General features: G+C 41.1%; 1 long non-coding RNA gene across 3 annotated transcripts in view; it reads left to right on the top strand.

Annotated features, from left to right (window-relative positions):
• LOC105490137 (uncharacterized) overlaps positions 1–22,469 on the top strand; it is a 216,682-nt gene that overhangs the window by 133,329 nt on the left and 60,884 nt on the right. For 2 of the 3 annotated variants that reach the window (XR_011612084.1, XR_011612085.1), the window contains one exon: positions 5,788–5,920. This is a non-coding gene — a long non-coding RNA (uncharacterized lncRNA). Of the gene's footprint in view, positions 1–5,787; positions 5,921–6,962; positions 14,700–22,469 lie in introns of those variants that run through there. The other variant, XR_011612086.1, reaches the window with a different exon arrangement.

The raw sequence follows: 22,469 nt of genomic DNA, 5'->3' as shown, positions 1-22,469 counted from the left end.
CCCTGCTGGAATAGAAAAGCCACCCAGCTCCTGCTGAATGCCCGCCTGTGGGTGATGTGACAGGCTGAGCCTTGCTGTTTGGCTCTTATGTTCATTACAAAATAAGTTTCACCAAGCTATTGCTTAGGAGTCAGAGAATGAAGTTTCAGTGACTATTAACAAAGAAGAATATAATCTATTAAAGAACTGGAGCATTTGGCCGGGCGCGGTGGCTCACGCCTGTAATTCCAACACTTTGGGAGGCCAAGGCAGGCGGATCACAAGGTCAGGAGATGGAGACTATGACTATCCTGGCTAACACGGTGAAACCCTGTCTCTACTAAAAAGTACAAAACAATTAGCCGGGCGTGGTGGCAGGCGCCTATGGTCCAGCTACTTGGGAGGCTGAGGCAGGAGAAAGGCGTGAACCTGGGAGGTGGAGCTTGCAGTGAGCTGAGATCGTGTGGTGTCACCACACTCCAGCCTGGGCAACAGAGAGAGACTCTGTCTCAAAAAAAAAAAAAAAAAAAAAAAAAGAACTGGAGCATTTTATATACTTGACACAGAAAATAAGAGGTATAGAATTTTAAAAACTCATGCCAGTCAGAGAGCAGATTTTCTTTTTTGTATAGGGGAATAATCTCTTTTTTGTTCTATAAATGAAGAAGATTGGATTCCCTGTCTTAGGGGAGGGTAGAACCTTTTTGGCTCACTGAAGCCTGAACTTTTTGTAAGAGCCCTTGATATATGGCGGTTCTGCAGAGAAGGGATCCATCCCCCTGGTGAGTGTAGTTCAAAGTGGGAAATTTATGTTCCCTGAAATGCGTTGAGAAAGTTCAGTGCTGATAACATGAACCCAAGACCTCCTCAGTAGGGGCCCTGAGCTTGGAAGCCCTTTTGCTCGTGACTCATGACAGCCTTGGGCTTGGGGGAGCTGAGCATCCAGTGGGTACCAACAGAGTTCCGCCCTTGGAGCCCAGTGTGAGGCATTGCCACAGAACCGGCAGGGATGGGGGCCATGGCAGGCGTCTACCCCATAATGCACAAGTGCCCACCAGGCTACACTAGGTCCCTGACTAACAGTGACACCTTGTGACAGCAGAAGACGCAGTGTAACCATTATCTCAGGGGCCAGAATAGTCAGTTATTAATAGATCGGAAAGACTTTTTACCATGGACCTAACTCTGGAGTTTAAAAAGTTATTAGCAATACCCCACATATTTTCCTTGTTAGTAACAGGGTTAGTAGATGGGCTGATTTGACAGCAGGGAAACTTTCACATCCTCTGCCCTTAGATCAGTAGGTGTGGGGAGAGAGGCAGGTGGTAGTAAGATGCCAAAAGCAACCCCACACATCCAAGCTCATAAATCACCCGTGGAGTGACATTTACAACTCTTACTTAAGTACTTAACGATTTTAAAATACAAGGTTCACAATTGGGTTAACTTAGGGAGTCATTGAATGTTTGACTGATGAACTGAAAAGGCAGCGTGCATGTGTGTGTGCCTGGGTGTGTGTACATGTATATTTCCCTAATGGAAACTCAGCTACGGTCCCACCTCACTAGATAATCCTGGCTCATTCAGTGGAGGGCATCACACTCACAGGCTTAGCTAGGAGAGACTGACTTTTGTGCATTGTCTGTGCTTCAGAGGATCTGCTGGACTCCAAGGAGCCTATGGTCAGCTGTAACCCCCCATACACAGAAAAGACTTTTTCTCACCCACTCTACCTAAAACCAGTCTCTTTTAGTGTAACAGAGTCTTGAGAATCTATGTGATTCTTTGGTGCCTCATTCTGAACTGGTCCTTTTGTGGAAGGTCAAAGTGTCCTCAGTTGGAATGCTTCATGTTCAGGTGACTATCGCTAATGTCTGAGCCTGGAAAAAGTCAAAGGATGCTCAAGGAGTGAGGTTGTGTTGATTATTTCAACGTAATTTTATAAAAATCAGGCCCAGAGATGGTAAACTACAGTTCTTTTTTACTTAAAGAACATAATATTGAGAATTCTTTAGCAGTCAAACCAAGCAAAATTTCTCCCACCTGGCCGGGCGCGGTGGCTCAAGCCTGTAATCCCAGCACTTTGGGAGGCCGAGACGGGCGGATCACGAGGTCAGGAGATCGAGACCATCCTGGTTAACACGGTGAAACCCCGTCTCTACTAAAAAATACAAAAAACTAGCCGGCCGAGGTGGCGGACGCCTGTAGTCCCAGCTACTCGGGAGGTGGAGGCAGGAGAATGGCGTGAACCCGGGAGGCGGAGCTTGCAGTGAGCTGAGATCCGGCCACTGCACTCCAGCCTGGGTGACAGCGCGAGACTCCGTCTCAAAAAAAAAAAAAAAAAAAAAAAAAAAAAATTTCTCCCACCTACGGTCAGTGCTGTATTTTGAGAAACAGGTGGAGAGTTATGAGAAAAAGTCACTGCGTTATAAGAAAAAGTCACTGTGTTATTGATCTGTGTTAATGGCAATGCAGATGATGACAGCAGATGAATTTCAACGTCTGAGCTAAAGAATTGTGGACCTTTTGCCCTAAAAATGGAGAAAATTTAAAATGGTCTAAGAATCCCCTTGTTCTAGCCTTTCCCTCTCCACTTTTTAACACATGGAGCTTTCCTGCAATTTAAGGAACCACATTCCAGAACACTAGGTTTAGAGAAAAGATAGGCTAGAGTAGAAGCAAACTGACAATTTATACTTTTTTTCTGCCTTCTATATAAGTTAGTGTGCGTTAATTAACAGGTGTGAAAAATTCAACATTACAGAGTAGGGTTATTAAACATTTTTAGGACCAATACAGTGGCAACAGCCTCCATCAGTGTAATATACCCTCCTACGAGTAGTGCTTAATTACAGGGATTAGCAAGCAATGACTCTCTTAGTTAGCTTTAATTTTTCCAGACATATTCCAGCCAAAAAGCCTGGCTCCTCCATTTCACTACAGTGTGGATGATACCAGTGATGAATCCAGTGGCGAGAAAGCGACTAGAAGACAATCTATATAATTGGCTGAAATGACATCTCTGAGGAACAGATGCTCTGTAATCTTGCAAATCAAATTAAAAGCAAAACAAACTATTTCCTTTTAACTGTGACCAAATTCAAATGTCCTTTTGGTATTAAAGGAGCAAAACAGTCTTAATTGTTTATTGATTATTCAAATCATATAAGCTTTAGATATATGAGTGTGGCTTAACCGGTTCTTTTTTAGCACAGGGGTCAGGGCTTAATGTCAAAGCCAGGCACCAAGAGCTAAGAATCTCTGCTGCGTGAGAATGAGTCTTGATATGCCTTCTCTGTTTGGGACGACCTGGGATGTGGAGCGCAGAGGTGGCCCCATCCCTAACTTGTGGGTTGCAGGAGCATTATAAGTAGTTTTTCTAGCCGACTGAAAATGAGCCTTGAGACATCTATACGGAACCTTCGGTTTCGTTTCTCTTGCTGTGGGGACACCTGCCAAAAGTGAACTGGCAAAGGATAAGAAGCAGAGGTGGGTGGGGGCATCCTCAAAGATGATCTGTTGCTACCCAAATGAGTTTTTGGTCAAAGTCTTTGAGCACAGTGCAAGAATGAAAAATGGAGTGGGAGGAATATTTTTCAGCTATTTTGCAATCTAATAATGTCAGCTTTTAGGGTTGAGGAGAAGGAAAATATGGAGGGCAACGGAAAGGATTTAAGAATATTCTGAGATTAAAATGTTATCTTTAAATATTGTACTTCAACTACGCAGCGACCAAGGACTTTCATGCTGCCTGCCAAGGGTGACTAAATCTGTTTCCTTGTAGTAGAAAGTAATTAGCTGTTCCCTGACACCACTAGGTGGAGATGTAGGTTTACCTAGTGCCGACTCCCTGGCTAAAAATGGCCTGTGGTGGCTGAAAAATCCTTAAGAAAAATTTTAAATGTTCAAGATTGATCAATTATGAACCATGTTGGTCAGAAATTCACACTAATCTTTAAGGGCCCATCCCCTTAGATTTAAAAAAAATCCTACATCACACAACAGCAGCAAAAATCCTTCAGTGCGCAGTTGTAAAGTTGTCCTTGTGAATTATTATTTTTGAAGCCATAAGCTCTGATGTTTAAGACTCTGAGAGAATAATCACGCCATGTTATAAATTGTCTGCTGCCAATACACACATATTTTCCTTTATTCTCACACCAGCTGCTAGCTCATGCTATCAGTGGTCAGGAACAAACAAACAAAAACTACCCCTAAAAAAAAACAGCACAGAGCTTCCTTTCCAACTTCACCCATGGAAGTGTGCCAGGAACTGGCAGGAGTTGGGAATTGTGCGTTCGAGTTTAAGGGGTTGTTTCTAAATGTAGTACTTTTTGAGAATCTCATTACCTCACATCTTGATGTGTGAAGTATGATTCACAGTGCAGTTTGCTAAAGGCTAGTTAGCTCTTGTCTCAGCGGTCTTAGGTGTCTAATATCCTATTAATCAAACCTTAGTGAAATGAAGCATTTCAGTTTGTTTTGGCTAAGCCTCTTCTCTCTACTGAGTTGACCCCTTTTCTTTTATGTAAACTTTTCTATGCCCATTGGTGGATGGCATGGGCTATCAGATGGCTTCCAGAATAGACAATGGATACCAACCGTTTTCTAGAAAGGCAGGGAGTCATTTATTATTCCTCCTTTCACACTTTGTCTCCCAGATGAAAATGCTTCTGAAGTTCATTTAATCATTCACTCACATTTTCTCTCTCCCCCATTCTCTCAATCTCTTTCATAGAAAGAATACCTCATAGATTTCATCTAAGTTGCACATGTAACCCTACCCTTCAGAGGGGCTATTCCACCTGCTAGGATCCCATTTAAAGACCCAATTTTCTCAGGAAGTAAAGGGACTCTCCATTTATGGCCAGGAAAGTTCAAACAGTAATGTAGTCATTGCTTCATTACAATTACGCAAGTCAAAATCTCTTCAACAATGAATATCAAACTTGAAAAATGGTGAATTTTGATAAGAAAGCCATCAGGCCAAAATACATTAAAATTCTTATTTAATATTTTCTCCTTAAAATTTCAAAATGCTAAAAATTGTTATTACTGTGCAGATTAATCTATGAAGAAAGGCAGAAGTCATTTTTAGTGTCCCCTATTTACCAGTTTAAAAAAAAAAAAAGAAGGAACAAACAATTAAACATTTAAAAACCAAAATTTATATCTAACATATTGCTCTCCATTTTGCCATTAATTTCTGTCTACAATAAGGTAATATTAAGATAACCTTCAATTTGTTTCTTTAATGCACACCCACAATACAGAATCAGATAATTTGTTCACAATGGGTACTATGTAAAGGAAGCCCCATTTTTTAATTTCAATGATGAACTTTTTAAAAAACCATATTTTATGGCAGTAAATGTCACATTTATTAGATATTTTCTGATTCTAGGGGAAGGGGACTCGGTGTGGAACACATCTTTCCTTGAATAGACATTAAATGGAGGCACGTTATGAGCAGAGCATTGCAGAGGATTGGGGAGGATGCAGGGCTGACCAACCCTGGTCTACACCGACAGGAGTCTCATAGGCTAATCACAGGGTTCATGCATTTTAGGAACACCGACATCAGCACTTTATGAATATTATCTGTAAAATGGCTCTTCTCTCTTTAGCAAAAGGAGCCCTAGAGTTTTTGGTAGAAATGTAAAATCTTTTATCCACAGAGAAAAATAAAACTTACCTTTATTAATAAGATACAACTTGTGTGTGTGCTTAATATGTGCTAGATACTATACTGATTTAATCCTACAAAAGCCCAATGAGGTGAGTAAAATTATTGTTCTCATTTTGCAGAAGAAATTGAGTAACAGAGAGGTGATGGAAGGTGCCGAAGAAGACACAGCTAATGGGTGGTGAGGCTACAACTCAGACCTAGGTAATTGGACAGCAACATCAAGGATCTTTCACATTTTGCTCTCAAATATGAGTATGTATTTGCTTTCAATATCTTGTAACATTTTAACGGTGTTTTTCTTAAATAACTTGAACATATGAGTTATCTACAGAAATACCTTATAGAAGTACCACTTTTGTCAGAAGGGATGCATGTATTTTTTTTTCCTCAGGTCAAGTCCTCTTGCATATAATGCTATATTTAATATTTTAAAATGACATTTTTAACAAGTCACTCGTTCTTTCAAAATAACTATAAACCATATTTTAAAAATTTTATTGTGCTGGTACACTGAATTCTAAAACTATACATTTATATGAGAAGTGATAGTTGGAAAACCTGTAGTTATTTATTAGTCTACATTATTCCTTGGTATAGGTAGAAATGAATTAAGATAACAAAACATTTTAAGAATAAAACTCCATATTGATAAGTGAAAAGAACTGTTTCAAGCAATACTCATAAATATCTCTCACACACACATTCAACACATACATGAGATTGTTTCTCTGCAAACTCATAAGATCAACATGAACTTTCTTTGCTCAAGGGAGACGGACACTTTTGAATCATGAATATTGAAAAGTGAAAGTCAAATTTCAGACAAACTAAAACTTAGGAAAGCCCATATCTAGAAAAATCCAAATCAGAACTTTGTGCGTGCCAGGAAGAAACGAGATTTCACCCTTTCCTCGAACTCCTCACTCTCCTCAGTGAGATCCTGTCCCCTTTCATCCTGCATAAGTCTAAATGCTACCCAATCATTACAGATTGGGACGGAAAAACGAGTGCTTGCCTAATCAACTTTCTCCTGAAATATTAAATATTAAGAAAGGTCTCAGGGGAATCAGTCCTTGATATGATAACACACTGATGCGTGTGTTCCATGTGCTGACACAAACTTGCCTTCTGAGAAGTCAGTCATCATGAAACTAAGGGTCATGGAAAGAAACCTCACGTAAAAACAAAACAAAAGGATTGGGTTGGTAGATGAAGTAGAGAGGAAAATTAGTTTCAAGAAAGCTTCTTACTAACCAGTTATTTTGGCTTATCTTCTTGTCTGTAATAACTCCAGCTGGCCCCCAAATGAAACGTTCAAAGAAAGGCAAGCAAGCACTGCAGAAGAGATGGACTCAAATGGACTAAAAAGGCAGAGCTTGTTTTTGGCTGTAGCGCCCTTTTGCCATGACAAAGCTGGGGAAAGGAGACACACAGTCTGTCACATTTATTTCTGATCAATCTACATAAGAATTGTCAGGCTGGCACGTTGGATTACTGCTGACTTGTGAGTTGAGATCCATTTGCTTCAGGTTTTCACTTTTCATTCTTAGAAGCCCTGGTCATCTCCACAAAAACTGTATTTTGTGGATGTTTTCATTATTGGGAATGTTGATCAAATTAGGTGGAAAAAAAAAAAAGGAAGAAAAAGGAAGAAAAAGGAAGATGGCCACCTTGAGATTCTCCTGCGTTGACAGAGTATACGTTTGATCAAAATGCAATGTCATTCGTCTTTCGTGGCTCTTTGTCGATCATGTTTGCTGGAAGGATAAGTGAACTCCATGAAAAGACATTTATCTAAATTATCCTGATAAAGTGCCATCACTCTGGGTAAAAAGAAAAATGAGCGAGAAGGCCAGACTGTACGCACATGCCTTCCACTTGAATTAACCGAGCAAAAACATATAAAGGCACATCATGTAACTAGTATTTTACATACATATGTGTGTGTGTGTGGTGTGTAACTAGGATCTACTGTACTAAAAGTTATCTTTGTGCTTATTCAACTCTTAAAAACACTATCAAAATCCTTACAATGTACCGACCTTGATATAAACCAAGAATCATCACGGGCTCACTGATAGAAAGCTAGTAACCAAATTGTAAACAAATATAGGTAATGTCTGAGAGTCTATGCTGACAAGTAGATAAGAAGATAAATGTAGAGTTTTTCTTAATTAGCCTTTCTTAATTAAAAACAGGAGCAGTATTGTGATCAAAATGAACTCTGGTGGGAGCCTGGTCACTTGGTCTTCTGGGTATCACTTGAGGAAAATTAGATTTTTTTTTTCCCTTCTAGGATAAATTGTGCACTAAAGAAGGAATAAATGGTGTCTGTGAGCAGTGTCCCCTTGGTTTTTATCTGCGTGAGATGGATGTGCCTCTTGTCGTTTTCAGAATGGCGTGGGGGCAGACTTAGCCATCATTAGCACCCCAGGATGGATCCAATTCACTAATTACTTATGCTGTCCTGGTTCACTGAGATTTAAGTACCAAGTCAATCCCATTATCTGCAGTCTCCCAAGCTTGCCAGAGCCATCCGTCTTTCATGGAAAAGAAACACAAGGGTTATCTATTGGGCCCTGCAAGACTTGGGATTTTCCTACTTTGGGAGAAGGCAAGATTAGTCCTGACTCAAGTCCAGGCCCCTCTAAGCCGCTACTTTGGATGCGATAAAAGAAAATGGTGACAATTATCCATAACTATGTGAAAAACCAGGAGGGGAAAGGCAGGGAGCAAGGGGAAGGGAGGGGCGAAAAGGAAAAAATAATAAGAAAGAGAGGTAAAAACGCAAAGAAAAGAATTCCTGCTCGGCTGCAACACCAGGCCTGTGGTTCCAGGCAGTTTTTCACATCACCTCTGAGCTACAAATGACAATTCATCTGTTACAAACACATGATAATATAGTCAGAAATCAGGAATTAAAATATTCTGAAGGCCTGAGGCCCCCTCAGAGAAGAGGGATGGCAGGGGAGGGGGCCGCAGGAGGGAGAAGCTGACCGGGGAGCCTCGTGGGAGGGCCTCCTCACATTCGCCATGTTCAATGTCCCTGGGCTGTGAGGCCAGGCCTCTGCTGTGTGGGGTGGGTGATTGGCACCTGCTCTGCGGAGGGGAAGGGCCTGGCAGCTCCTGGCAGCATTGTCACGTTCATTTGCACACTTTAGGAAGCAGCAGTGTGGCTACTAATACAAAAAAGAATCTTCTAAGCAGCATGACATCTCTTGGAATGGAATATTTGTCTTTACAAATGATTGCTCTGCTGCCAGCACTTGACACGGTGCTCGCAAACATGTGTAATTGTTGGAAGTGTAATGATGATTATTTGCATATTTAATGTTCAAACAGTACTGAAGAAGCAACCTAGACTAAACCTTTTAGGGGAAGATTTGAATATGTTCGGCATCAGCCTGAGGAGTCCCAGGAAGGAAGAAGCAGCCAATGGAGAGCAAATGCAGGAATAATTGGCTTAAATTTGCACTGCACCGCCCTGCCTTGGTGCCTTTATTCATGGACACAATAGCACTCACTGGGCCCATATGGGGTAGAAGTTCACCAGCACCAGAAAGGTGCCTTCTCTTGGCTTTAGTTCAAACATTAGCTGCAAGACATCCTGTGCCAGCCTGATTTTACATTAACCAACTGTGAACCCAAGAACAGTATCCAGGAAATAGGGATGTGGGTAGACGTAGGAGGGAAGATAGGCATGGAACTCATTACACTTTTTACCCACTAGCAAGTGGAAATTGTCCACCCATCTCTGGATCCAAAAAAAGATTCTTAAGGAAATTATCTAGCTGAACTATTAAAATGGCAGTATGTTGAAATTTGTAGAAAGAACATTTCATTCTCCTCGAAAGTAAATGACTTCTAAGATTCCTTTCCAGTTTTTACTTGGTTGGAACCTTGTTCTATTAAATGCTGTTTTTCTCACAATATTCTTTAGAAATAGAAAGTACTGGGTAATTTCAATGAAATTAGAAGGATCTCTATTCCCAATTCCCCACCTCCCTCAAATTTAGACCCCAATATACCCTATGGGGCCCAGGTGTGAAGTTTAATGCTTTGTCTCTCTGTTCCCAGGCTGTGAGCACTGAAGTTTGCATGTTCACCTTGAATTCACGGAGGCCTTTCCCCAAAATAGCATCCCTTGTAGGAAACATCGCAGGAAATCCAGAGCTCAGAAAGTTCCTATGCGAATGACATCCCGTTGCACCTAATTTCTTACTAGTGACAGAGTCACTGGCCCTGGGCACGTGGCGGCCCGCCTGCCTTTCCAGCCTGTGCTAACCAGACTCTCACAGCAGGCTGAGCTGTGCTTACCCACACATGTGAGCGCATCTTGAACAACTTGAAGCACGGAGACGGGCCGGCATGTTCCATATCAGCAGGAAAGGAGATTTCAGATGGTGGTAATCATCGCAGGGAAATGCACCTCACTGAAATCAATAGAATAATTTTTGATAATGTAGCCACTTGATCTGGTAATTGGGCCTTTCACCTGTAGTGAACAGCTTCACTGGAGACTTTCTTGAGCTATTAGATGCCTCTTACTTGGAGGCTATCCTGTTTTTATCTTTCAAAATATGTGGAGTAATTAGCTTTCGAGTTGAGTGCTTTCGCCTCTTCCTCACTCCCCTCACTCCCTTGCATTTCCACCCACCCATCCCCAGCTTGCTCTTTTTCAGGCCTGCCCCCGCCCTGCCAGGAGCCACTGCTCATCACAGAACTGTAGAGTTGTTTGAGGGGCAGCACAATAAACCTGACTCCATTATCATCTTGTAAATTGATTTTTTTTTTTAAATCTGGAGAGTGAGTAGGACTGCACATCTCCATTCCCGACCCTCGTCGTCCTAGTCTTGGCTTGTAGCAGGGCCAAAGTTCGATTGACAACGCTTGTTTTTTGTTTTTTGTTTTTACTTTAAGTTCTAGAGTACATGTGCACAACGTGCAGGTTTGTTACATATGTATACATGTGCCATGTTGGTGTGCTGAACCTCATCATTTACATTAGATATATCTCCTCATGCTATCCTTCCCCCTATCCCATGACAGGCCCCGGTGTGTGGTGTTCCCCGTCCTGTGTCCAAATGTTCTCATTGTTCAATTCCCACCTATGAGTGAGAACACGCAGTGTTTGTTTTTCTGTCCTTGTGATAGTTTGCTAAGAATGATGATTTCCAGCTTCATCCATGTCCCTACAAAGGACATAAATTCATCCTTTCTTATAGTTGCTTAGTATTCCATGGTGTATATGTGCCACATTTTCTTAATCCAATCTGTCATTTATGGACATTTGGGTTGGTTCCAAGTCTTTGCTATTGTGAATAGCGCCTCAATAAACATATGTGTACATGTGTATTTATAGCAGCATGATTTATAATCCTTTGGGTATATACCCAGTAATGGGATGGCGGGGTCAAATGGTATTTCTAGTTCTACATCCTTGAGGAATCGTCACACTGTCTTCCACAATGGTTGAACTAGTTTACAGTCCCACCAACAGTGTAAAAGTGTTCCTATTTCTCCAGCACCTGTTGTTTCCTGACTTTTTAATGATCGCCATTCTAACTTCTAATTGACAATACTTCTAATCACTGCTGTCTAATCTAACTTCTAATCAACAATGCTTCTAATCAGGGCCGTCTGGGGGCCAGGGAGTGATTTGCCTGCAGTGGAGGAGGGTCGGCAATGTTACCTTGCATATCGTCAGATGACGAATTCTTTAGAAGTGAGACAATACATGTAGTATGCTTCCGAGCATCAAAGTGGTTAACCGCTTTGTCATAAAATAGTGGTGGGAATATCAAGCCAAGGAATTACTGATAGTGAACAATTCAGGCATCCTTCCAAATCCATTCTTCTTAATTCTCCCAACAACCTGATGAGATACAAGTCCCCATTTTATGGATCCCGAAATCAGGGCATAGAGAAAATAAACAACCACCCTGACATCTCCTAGTTCACAAAGGATGGGAGTGGAATTCAAACCAAGGAATCTCAGCACCAGAGTCTGTGCCCCCACCACTGCCCTGCCCTTCCTCTTAGGGTTGTAAGCTGTTGTAACTTCCTGTCTTGATGTTACCTATGGATGTGATGTATGAATGTGAAAGCAGTGTTATTTCCATGGATCGCTATATGGCAGTGCTTGCAAGACTCCACCTGCCATTTTGTGTTTCTTTAGAGACTCTTCAGAAGTGGAGACGATTACCACTGACACTCCCACAACAGTTCATTGCTCTCCCACCACATGAAATGCAGAAAGCTAAGGGACTTATTTTTTAATACAATATTAAAACAACCCTTGGGATACAAAGTTGAATTTTATTGCTTGTTAAATTCTTTGAAGAGCGAAAGTATTTAAAAAACATAGGACAATAATTAGCCATATTTCTTTAGGGGCTTATTGGTTTGACCTCAGCCTTTTAGTCTGTCAAAGTATGCTAATCAGCCTGACAGACAGAAAGATAAAATACAGAGGCTGAGGCACGAGTAGGGAAAAGAGGAGAAGAGAGTAGATAAATAAGGAACCAACAGGATGTGAAGGGGACTGTGGCCAATGGTCACTGCAGGGCTACCCTTCCAGAGTGACCCCAAAAGGCTCAGGGCTAGAGAGAGCCTTCAGAACAAAGCAAGTCACTGGTTTTGTTCTCAGTCCAGCAAAGTGAGCAAGCTCATCTGTGTATATTCCAGAAATCTTCTTTACCATGAGCTGAGCATGAAATAAATTGATTGTTTAAAAGGTTGTAGATGGGATGGGGATTATATCAAATCTCCTAATTTGAGGTTTAGATGTATGGCATCTACAGTTCCAGCTGAATGCCTTACGTCATTCTATAACTCTAGTAGAAACGTTTACTGCTCACCAAATATCCATGTACTCCCCCATTTTTCAAGTTGCCCTGAAGCTCAATGGGCTATGCAATTTGGTGTGTGGAAATGACAAGTATCATTTTTGAGTCAAATCATTCAAGATCAGATGTGCGGCGTGCCAGCTTTCTCTTTTCCTCTTGTGAGGAGGAATGCAGGGCCAGGACTTTCAGATGGTTCGGCTACCAGCCTGAGGGATCCCCGATATCCTGAGCTGTTCAGCAACTCGTTAGAGTAGAACCGACCCTATTCTACATGTTCTATTAGCAAGAAATAAACTCTTGCACAGATTATTTGAATTCACACATTCTCAACCCACCCTTTAGTTCATGACTATACTTAGATCAGAGAGGAAGAATAAAGCTTAAATCACTGATTCCCTCCTTCCTCATAAACATTGGGCAAGAGGCTTTCTGTAAGTCATTTAACTTAGGTCTCCCAGGAGGAAAAAGGCTAGACATTGACATTTCATCATTTGATAACTGAAAAAGGAAAGGAAGCTCAGAGAGGGCCAACAGCTTGCCTAAGGACATGCAGTCACTCGGCCGGAATTCAAAATGTTTGGCTCTAAAATTTATGTTTTCTACTTTTTTTCACCTAGCCTTCCCAAAAGAAAAACTAGACCATTTAGGTTTCTTAGGAGCCAGGGAAGAGACTGAATGGTCAGCTTATAGTTTTCTAAGCTTTCAAATTTATGATTCTGTATTTAGTCCAGCAAGGTAGCACTCATATTTTTTCTCTGTAAGAGAATCTCAAGATTCTAAATTTCTTAAAGTGACATTCCTATCACCCAAGCAGGGATAGTGGAGGTATTTGGGAGATAACCCAAAAGAAGTCCTGAGTTGCAAGGAGAAAGTCAGTCAGTATCATAACCCCTGCCCATTTCCATCCATTTCTCTCCTATCCAGCACCCCCCACATTATTATCCCTTGTTTCTTGATAAGCCTTTAGACTGTCTTAAAATTTCTGTCTTTTTATATGTTGCACATATGGTATCATTATCCCAAATAACTTTTTGTATTGGACTATATATTTAATATGTGAAGCAAATTAATCATTAATCAAGTTTAAAAAATTGGTGTTATTCTGACTTCTCCCTCTTTCAAAAATACGAATGTCATTCAATTTCTATATACGTCACCCCAAGCCACCAGAGACATGTGTATCCTTATACTCACAACGGTACACCCCCACTCCCACCCACAACCAGACTGGTGCTATGAAAGTTCTCATAAGTTCTAGGACAAAAAGTATAATTAAAGGCTTTAAGAATCACTGAATTAGGCATTCAGTTGTCTGAGTACAAATAGATTGAAACCAGAACATAGGGGATGGGATGTGTGGAGGTCATTAAGGTGGTCCCTAGTAAACATGATATTGTATTCAAGTTCATTGACTCAATTAACTTTTATTTAGCATCTAAGCTAATCCAGGAAGTATACTGTGGTTGGCCATATAAACACTATCGTGACACAGTCTTTGCCCTCATCAAACTTACACTTGAGGTGGAAAACTGATATTCACCATTGTTCACTCAATAGTGAAGTCTCCTCTTAGCTCCCTATCAACTATTCTCAGGTCAACTTCTCGTCATGCATCCTTCTTTCAAATATTGTTGTCCAGTATGGCTGTGTCTTCCCCAACTTTCTTTCCTAACTATGAACATGACCCATGAGTGATCTGATTCTTCTCCATCTTTACATCATTATCTGTGTGCTAAGTATAATATGACATACTCAGAGCTCTCTCCTTTGGAGTTTCACCAGGATCTATGGCTGTCACTGACTCATCACCCTAATCACAACCACCTTCGGCATCATACTGTACCTAATTGTGTAGCTCTTTTCATGTTCCAGGCTCCATCTCAATGCTTTACCTCATTATTTCATACTTGCCTGGATAGTGCCAGAACTAAGACTGAAACCTACGTCCTTCTTGACCCCAACATCCAGTCCCTTAAAGAGTGTGCTTTTTGGACTTCCTCCCTAGGATGTCCAAAACTTAATTCCACATTGCATCCAACCCACCCTTACAATATCTCCAATTCAACAGAATCACCATTATCAAGCCAATAACCAGAAAACTGAAAGTCATTCACCTTCATCACTCAGCAGGCTCTGCAGACTCAGACTTTTTAATTTCTCTCAAGCTTGCTAATTGCCCTCCTTTTCCATCGATATTGTCTCAACAGAGGTCTTCACTAAGCCTCCGAATCACTGCCTTGCCTTTGATGATGTCTCTTTCAAATTCATTGTTGATATTATTTAAGAGATAGTCCCAACTGAAGACCTAAAATTCAAGTGATTACCCTGCTTTAAATCCTCAAGAGATCCCTCACAGATTGCAGAACAGAGCCCTGACCTTCTGTCTGGCGGAGCCACCCCTTCAGCCCTGCACTTGTTCCCTGGCCAAGGGCCTGCTGGCAGCTCTCTCCAGGTACCACCTTTGCTTTCTCACTCAAGGGCCTTTGCACAAGGTCATTCCACTTCCCTTCTCTGACTCATTGCTAATCACTGGTCAGCCTCAACTCAGACATCACTAAGGCCTTTCCACCACCTGCCCCTTCTTCAGACTGACTTTTAGCATGTTCGATACAGAATTACATCACTACCTGAAAACAACCCAGTGAAAGAAGGCAAAATAGGGATTATTTTCATTGCATTTTTACGGGAATGGAAACTGATGTTTAGGATGTTTAAGGACCGCACATAGGAAACTGGTTGATGTAAGAATTAAATAAATGGCCTTGGATTCTACATTCTGTGCTTTTCTAGGCAGCTCCTCTCAACTTAGAATTTAAAGGTGCTATGGACAGTCCCTTTTTCTTTTCTTTAAGATGCTTTTTCCTATAGAAGGGGTTATGTGTTTCTCACCTGCATCTTTTTAATAACCCAAGTAGAGTGTTCAGTTCTTTTTGTACTTGGTGTCTTCCATTCTCCTTTGTCTCTTTTTATACAGGCAGAATGTTGCACTGTTAAAAAGAAAACTTGGCTAGAATCTTCCAAATACTTGCTGAGTTACATTGGGAAAGTCACTTTATGTCTCTGAATTTAGTTCTCAAATTTGCAGTGTGATTGAGCTAGGAAATGCCATCTAAGCTCAGAGGTCCTGTCTTGCCCTAGCATTCTCTATGGCCTGTAAAAAATAAATTAAGCCCTAGATCAAGTATTTTGGCCAATTCATTTTTCACAACATTAAAATGCTGCCTATCTAAAAACGGTTTTAAATACTCAGTTTTATAAGTAACCTAAAACTCCTCGATAACTGAAATAGGGATGCCGTGAATACTGGGCTTGAATTGGATTCATCTTTTAGTTGCTGAACAAATGCAGATATATTGACTAGGGCCACAAGGAAGTGTGGTTACTGGACCAATAATTAGGTTCAAATTCTGCCTCTGCCTCTGATTAGCAGTGAGTGTGAAGCATGTCATTGTCATGTCAAGGACAATAGCTCCATTCCTTACTTCACTTTGTCTGTGTCTGAGACAATGGATATTAACATCGTTGGAAAAGTTCTAATGCTAATAAAAGGTATCACTCCCATTAACCATTGGACTTTGATAAGTCATTTTCTATCTCTAGACCACAATTCCCACTTTTTAAAAACGAAAGAATTTATCTAATTGTCTTCTAAAATTTTCACAGTATAGAAATAAATAATAGCAATGTTGATAATAATAATCACACAAATATTGAGCTCACAACATGCTAAGAACTGTGTCGCACACTTTAAGCCCATAGTATCATGAGTTGGCCCTTTGATGGGATGATAACCAGATGGATTTTCAGTTCTAAAATACAAAACCTAAAGTACCTAATGTGGGCAGTGATCTAAATAGAAAGATACTTTTAAATATTTTCCCAGATTAGATTTTTTTTTTTAATCACCAGGCTCCATGGTAGAACTTAAAATTACATCCAATGTCTGCTTTTTCTAATTTGTAATTATGGCCTTACACACGCCCTCTATCCACACCAACTATTCAACATTCTCTTAACAAGCACATCAATCTATATCTTTGATCTCTCGATGCCATTGCCTTTCCAAATTTTGGAAGTCCTAGATTTCTTCTCCTAGACATTCCTTCCTTATCTTCCAGGACTGAGCCTTATAGGTCACGTCTTTCTTGGGCTGTCCCTAAAAACGTTGCCTCGGCCAGGATGCATCTTGCCTGCTCAGTACTTCCTGCGCATTGGCGGGTTCATGAAATGGAGTAGCACTGGGTTGCTAACATTTTGTTAAGTTTTCCTTCCCTTCTAAGCCTATGACCTCTCCCAAGGCAGAGGCTGTGAGTGTTGTACCTAGGCATGCTCTCAGCTAGGGAGGCCTCAGCCCTTGTGGGTGGTATGTGAGAAGTTTATAAAAAGATGACTCAGATGTTCGGTGAATGTTTTCCACCAGTTTTGCTTTCTCTATTTTTCTGGAAAATAGACTGTATAGTTTCATTCTGATGTTTCCCTCTTCCAACTCTGCCTATAGCTGGAATAATGAATATAAATGGCAAGCAAGTAAAAGTAAATATAAGCATTCAAGTTTGGCTTGCTTTTTACATCTTGAGTACTGCAAACTACTTAAATTTACATTTACAGAAGGCTAAAATCTTAATTTGATTTCTCCCACTAAAGGTCTTAAAATTCAGTCTGTTTCAACATGTGGAGAGTTTACTATTTGCAGGGCTGTGTGCTGGAAGGTGTGAGGGATGCTTGGAAGAATGTCACTGTCCCTGGAATTGAAGAAAGTGGCACAAAAAATCTTCACCATTCAAGAATAGGATTAGTGCTATAGGATACTTGGAAGCAAATTGCCATGAAAGCCCAGAGAGAATAGGGACACTTTTTAGATGAGGGGACAGTCTTCCTCACTTTAAATAGTGGAACATTTACAAGAAATGACAATCAGCAAAGGGAACACCAAGAGGGCAGAGCACTCACCAAAACCATGGGGCAAGGCCAGGCCATGCAGGAAACAACAAGCCCTCGTGTTGAACAGAATCCAAGCCAGGTGACTGGAAGGAGAGACTGAGGACAACTTGGGTCCAGGGACCAGGAGTTTAGGTTTCAGTATGAGAATGGCCGAGAGCTGAGAAAGATGTTTCAGCTGAGGATGCAGGGCCTGGTCCAGGGTGGATCCCAGGGTGGCTGTGCTTTGGGTTTCCCCTGGCTCAGCCTATAAGAGCTTGAGAAACAAGAGTCAGCGGTGGCCCTGGAAGCTGCTGTATTTATTCAGTCCTATGCAAATATATCGATTATTCCAGAGAGATTATACAGGCAGGTATATTATAGGCTTCTCCTCATGGAGAACAACTGTCCAATGTAGAACAACTGTCCAATGTAGAACGGCGCTCCTAACCCACTGTGTGAAGCACAGTTGTATTACTAGCCATTATAAGAGTTGGAACTTTGAAGAAAAGGTCTGTGAAATAACAGCATGCAAAATGGCAGCCAAGTCCTAATCACACTTGAGTTTCCTGAAACACAGAGCCTGCGACTTAAAAAGACGGTCTACCCAATTTGGCGGGGACCGACCATTTTGCAACTGATTCTTCCTTCCTGAATTCCTTGTCAGGACTTACCTCCCATGACAAGGGTTCACAATTGCTCTCACCGCGCTTTCCACACGCCCCCTCCCCTGCACACACCCTTTTTTTATGCCTTGGTGCTCATCAAGAGCTCCCCTTGCTAGTTCCTTTTCTTCTCTCCTCAAGCAAACATACTATGTAAAGTGCTACGGTAAAACGTTCCAGGAACGAATGCAAAGGCCGAGGTGACAGGGGGAAGTTCCTTTCTTCAAGAAGCAATATCGTAGAGGTGGGCTGTCAGGGAGCCTGCAAGATCTGAAGTTTCAGGGACTGAATGAAAGAAACACTCGGCTAACAAAACAGTGCCGCCGAGGACGTTTCATCTGCTCGGGCCAAATCCCTTCTTTCTTTCCATCCTTTCTTTCCTAATAACAGCTGCCCTCTCATTCCATGTTACTCTGCTGTGAAGAACAAAACCTCCCTCTGACTATCTGTTTTTCTTTTCTTCCCCAGAGTAGGTCTCATTACTGGTGATTAGCAGATGATTAAAACCAATTCAGCTTCCCCCAGTAGATATTTTCTCCCTGTTTGTGCCTAACGCGTCAGCCTTCAATGAACGTGCTCCTAAGCTTATTAACAGGCTCAGAGGATTAGCTGCCGCCAAGCTCGGTGGCTCCCATATTGTGATGCAGGGAGTGACATGGAACCATTTGCTGAGCGCAGACAGGACCGCTGGGACCAAACTATCTAAATCACAATTTTATTTTCCATGTAGAGCAAGATAAAAGAAAACCCAACAATAATTACAAAAATCAAACGTTTGGACAAGTCTGAAAATATCCTTATACTTAGTGGCAGAAAACAGGCTAAACCAATCAGGAAGGGCATCAATGTGCGTGTGTGCGAGGGTGCGTGTGGAGTTTACATGAATGTAAAGTCATGTGGTTTATCTATGTTCATGCCCATGTACAAAGATAAAAGTTCTCGTTTAGCCTCTGCATTCACTCTGGTACATAAACAGCCTGTGTTTGCACGGGTCCCATATGGATAGATCTTTCTTTTAACAGAGACTAAAGAATCGTGAACTTAGAGTATAACAGCCTATGAATTTTGGTAATATTTTAACGAGCATCTAATCCTCCAAAACTGTGAAACTTGAGTTAGATATTGGCAGATACAGACAAAGGAATTCCAAGTAACTGGTTTCACTTTTGTTTCAAAATCACAAATACACCGTACGGTTTTTAAAGTTTGGGAGGAATGTCTCCCTATCTGAAAGTGTTTTATTTCTTGGATCGCTAACTAAACAATAATAATAGTCACAAAAGAATAGTGATATATTTATTAGCTGGGACCAGAATTAGTAGATTAGAAAGCAAAAAGGAACATTGCTTCAGTTCTAAAAGGAGAAAAACCTCATAGTCTGACTCTGGTAGATGCATTTAAAAGGTTGTGTTCTGGGGGGACAGGATTGCTTTATTGTTACAAATGGTCTCTTATTCTAAATCTTTCAGTTTTTCTCATTTAGTTTTTCCCACCTTTTCAATGCAGCTTAACTCTGAGCGTGCTGGAGCTTGAAATCTAGTTTCCAATTCATAATAGCAACAGGGTTTGCAGAAAATGTCAACAAATCCCTCATCATCAAGGAATGTAGGAAATGTGAAAGGTAAGTCATGTCAGTCTCCCCTGGCTGCATGATGGAATAAGTCTGTGGATGAAGAGAAGGAAGGAAAAATCCTAGCAAAACAGATACTACAACCAGGCTCTGAAACCCAGCAGTGCCAATAAAACAAAGGAAAACCCGACGAAACAATAGGGAAGTTATGAGGAATTAGAGGAAGATATTGTCAGTCACTCAAAATGGCACAATCATATTTTATTTAATTCCAATCATTTAATATCTAAGGGAAAATGACAGACAAGGAATTCTTATTGGTTCAATTTTACCAGCATTAAAAAATTTCCAGGAATACCCCTGACCTTGGATGGCCCCAATAAGTAGGTAATTGCTAAAGGATCAATTCTCTCCTCATTAAACAATAGGCCCCAAACAAATGCAATATGTGCAATCAAACGACAGTGAAGCACAGCTGAAGGTAACAGAATACAAAGAAAGCTTTAAGAATGATATTCACAGAAGTGCTGTGATAAATACCAGGAAAACATTTATAATCAAGGACCCATAACAGTGTAACCGGGATGTACAGGAGAAAGTGATGGTTTAATAAGCTTCAAAATCATTTCACGACATGCCTATGAGGCATAACATACATGAAGAAAGCATTGCAGATGATTACACAAAGATAAATATTGTTTCATGAAATACTTTTGCTTAGAAGTATTTCACTGGGACTTGAGAGAGTTTCAACGTCAGTATAGAGACAAGTTCATAAGCAGGGCAATGCCAGCCTCAATAGATGAATAAAAGAAACTATGCTATGGGAAGGGAAAGATATTTCTGTTGCCTCCTCAGCCAGCTCTGCACAGCACAAGGCCAGTGCAACATTTTGAACTGAGGTCCTCTCACCTACTGAATTAAGCATCACAAAAATGGAATCGCTTGCTTTTTTCCCGCAATTCCTCAAAACAACTCCACAGAAATGGTGGACCAAAATGCAATGACTGTCATGCTGCTTAAGGAATCCTAGAATTATTTCTGACTTTCTTAATAGAGAGAGTCATTTTTTCCTTCACAATTTGCCCTGTTGTCTTCTTTTCAGTGCTTTAGGATAGAATTGCACAATCCCTACGTTAGCACCTGTCAGGAGAAAATGCTGCCTTCACACTCCTGCTCTCATTATCACCAGGGTAAATGGAGGTTAGCAACCATAGACTTAGGTTTGGACCTGCTCTGAAAATTACTAATGGTGTAACCTTGATGAAATTTACTTCGCCTCTTTGAATTTCAGTTATGTCATCTGGAGTATGAGGGAAACCATACTTCTTTCTTAGAATTAGCAGGATTAATAACATAACGAGGGTTAGTCAATGTTCATGAAGGACTCAACAGAGCATGTGGCATACAGCTAGATCACAGTAAATGCCACTGGTATTATTAGTAGTGTCGTCAAGAGAGACAGACTTCATCAAATACTTTCTGATGTAGATGAGACAACACTAAAGGAGTTATTTGAATCAATGAAAATGCTTATAAGAAGTTTGAGAGAGAGGAGCCATCTCTGATAAACCTGACTCTTGCAGGAGTAGAAATGTGGAAGTGGATGAAGCAGAAAGATACAAGTATAAGGGACAAGGTGCTCATTAAAGATCAATAACCATCCAAGGCAGTACTGTAAAGCAATAAATGGGCCTTAGAGATCATAAATACAATCAGGGAGGGGAGAGGTCGCTAAGAGCTAGGAAACATGGTACTAGAACTGGGTCTTGAAGAGAGAGGTGTTGTGAAGAAAGCAGAAAAAGAGCCTTCCCAGGAGGGTCATCCAGGCATTCTCTTTCTCTTTATGTAGAGGATTCTGTCCAGACAGCAACCCCCTGGATACTTCCAGAGCAGGGGACTTGTATGCTATTATGTGTGAATGAATATTCCACTGGTGGGTGGGTTATTACTATTATTATTAATGATAATTCTACTTTAAACCACAGCCAATTTAACCCAACCATTTGGAAGAGCTACATCACTCTATTATCCAATTGATAATTTCAGGGTTTTATTCACAGGCACAATCATGAGAAAAACAAGGAGAAGACAGTCTGTTGGTTGTGTACATATGCATCAACTTTGCTTTTTGAGAACATAATTGGGGATGAGAGTCACAAAGAAAAGATCATTAAGAGTTACAAAGAAAAAAAAAAGGAAAAAAAGAGAATTTAAAAAAAAAAAAGAACCCACACACATTGCCTTCTTGTGCCATGTGCCAAGCCCTGGGAGGCCCGTTCTACTTCATTTGAGCTGGAGGCAGCACCCGGCCAAGGAGGGTGGTAAGGGAACAGGGCACTGCCTCAGAGGCTGCAGACATCAGGGCAAGGAAATAACAGGCACATAAGGGCAAAGGAAAGTGCTGTGTTGGGAGAGAGCTGTAAGGGAATTTTCTTCCATTTAAACATTAGGCAAAAATAGCAAACATAGCTCCTGGCGGAGGCTGGCCCTTCCCCATTCCCATCCATCCAATAAACAAAATATCCTCAGCTAACTGGGATCTCTAAGAATCTACAGATCGGTAACTAAGGCCCTTAGTGATGTGTGGGTTAGCAACCCAGTCAATTCCTTCCTGCAGTCTAAGAGCAGAGGGGAAGCCGGGAGGAGGGTGCACACTGGGTGGACATGGTGAACCCCCTACTGTTAATCCCAGAAACAATCAAACGGTGAGGGGATGGAGGGTACTAACATGTTGGCAAAGGCAAAAACATGCCTGCTGCACATTGCTGGAGAGAAATCGAGGATCAATTCAGCAAAAT

The sequence above is a fragment of the Macaca nemestrina genome, chromosome 13 (assembly GCF_043159975.1).
Source record: "Macaca nemestrina isolate mMacNem1 chromosome 13, mMacNem.hap1, whole genome shotgun sequence".
NCBI classification, from domain to species: Eukaryota; Metazoa; Chordata; class Mammalia; order Primates; family Cercopithecidae; genus Macaca; species Macaca nemestrina.
The sequence above is the reverse complement of the archived record's forward strand: the minus strand, read 5'-3'. Positions and strand labels throughout refer to the sequence as shown.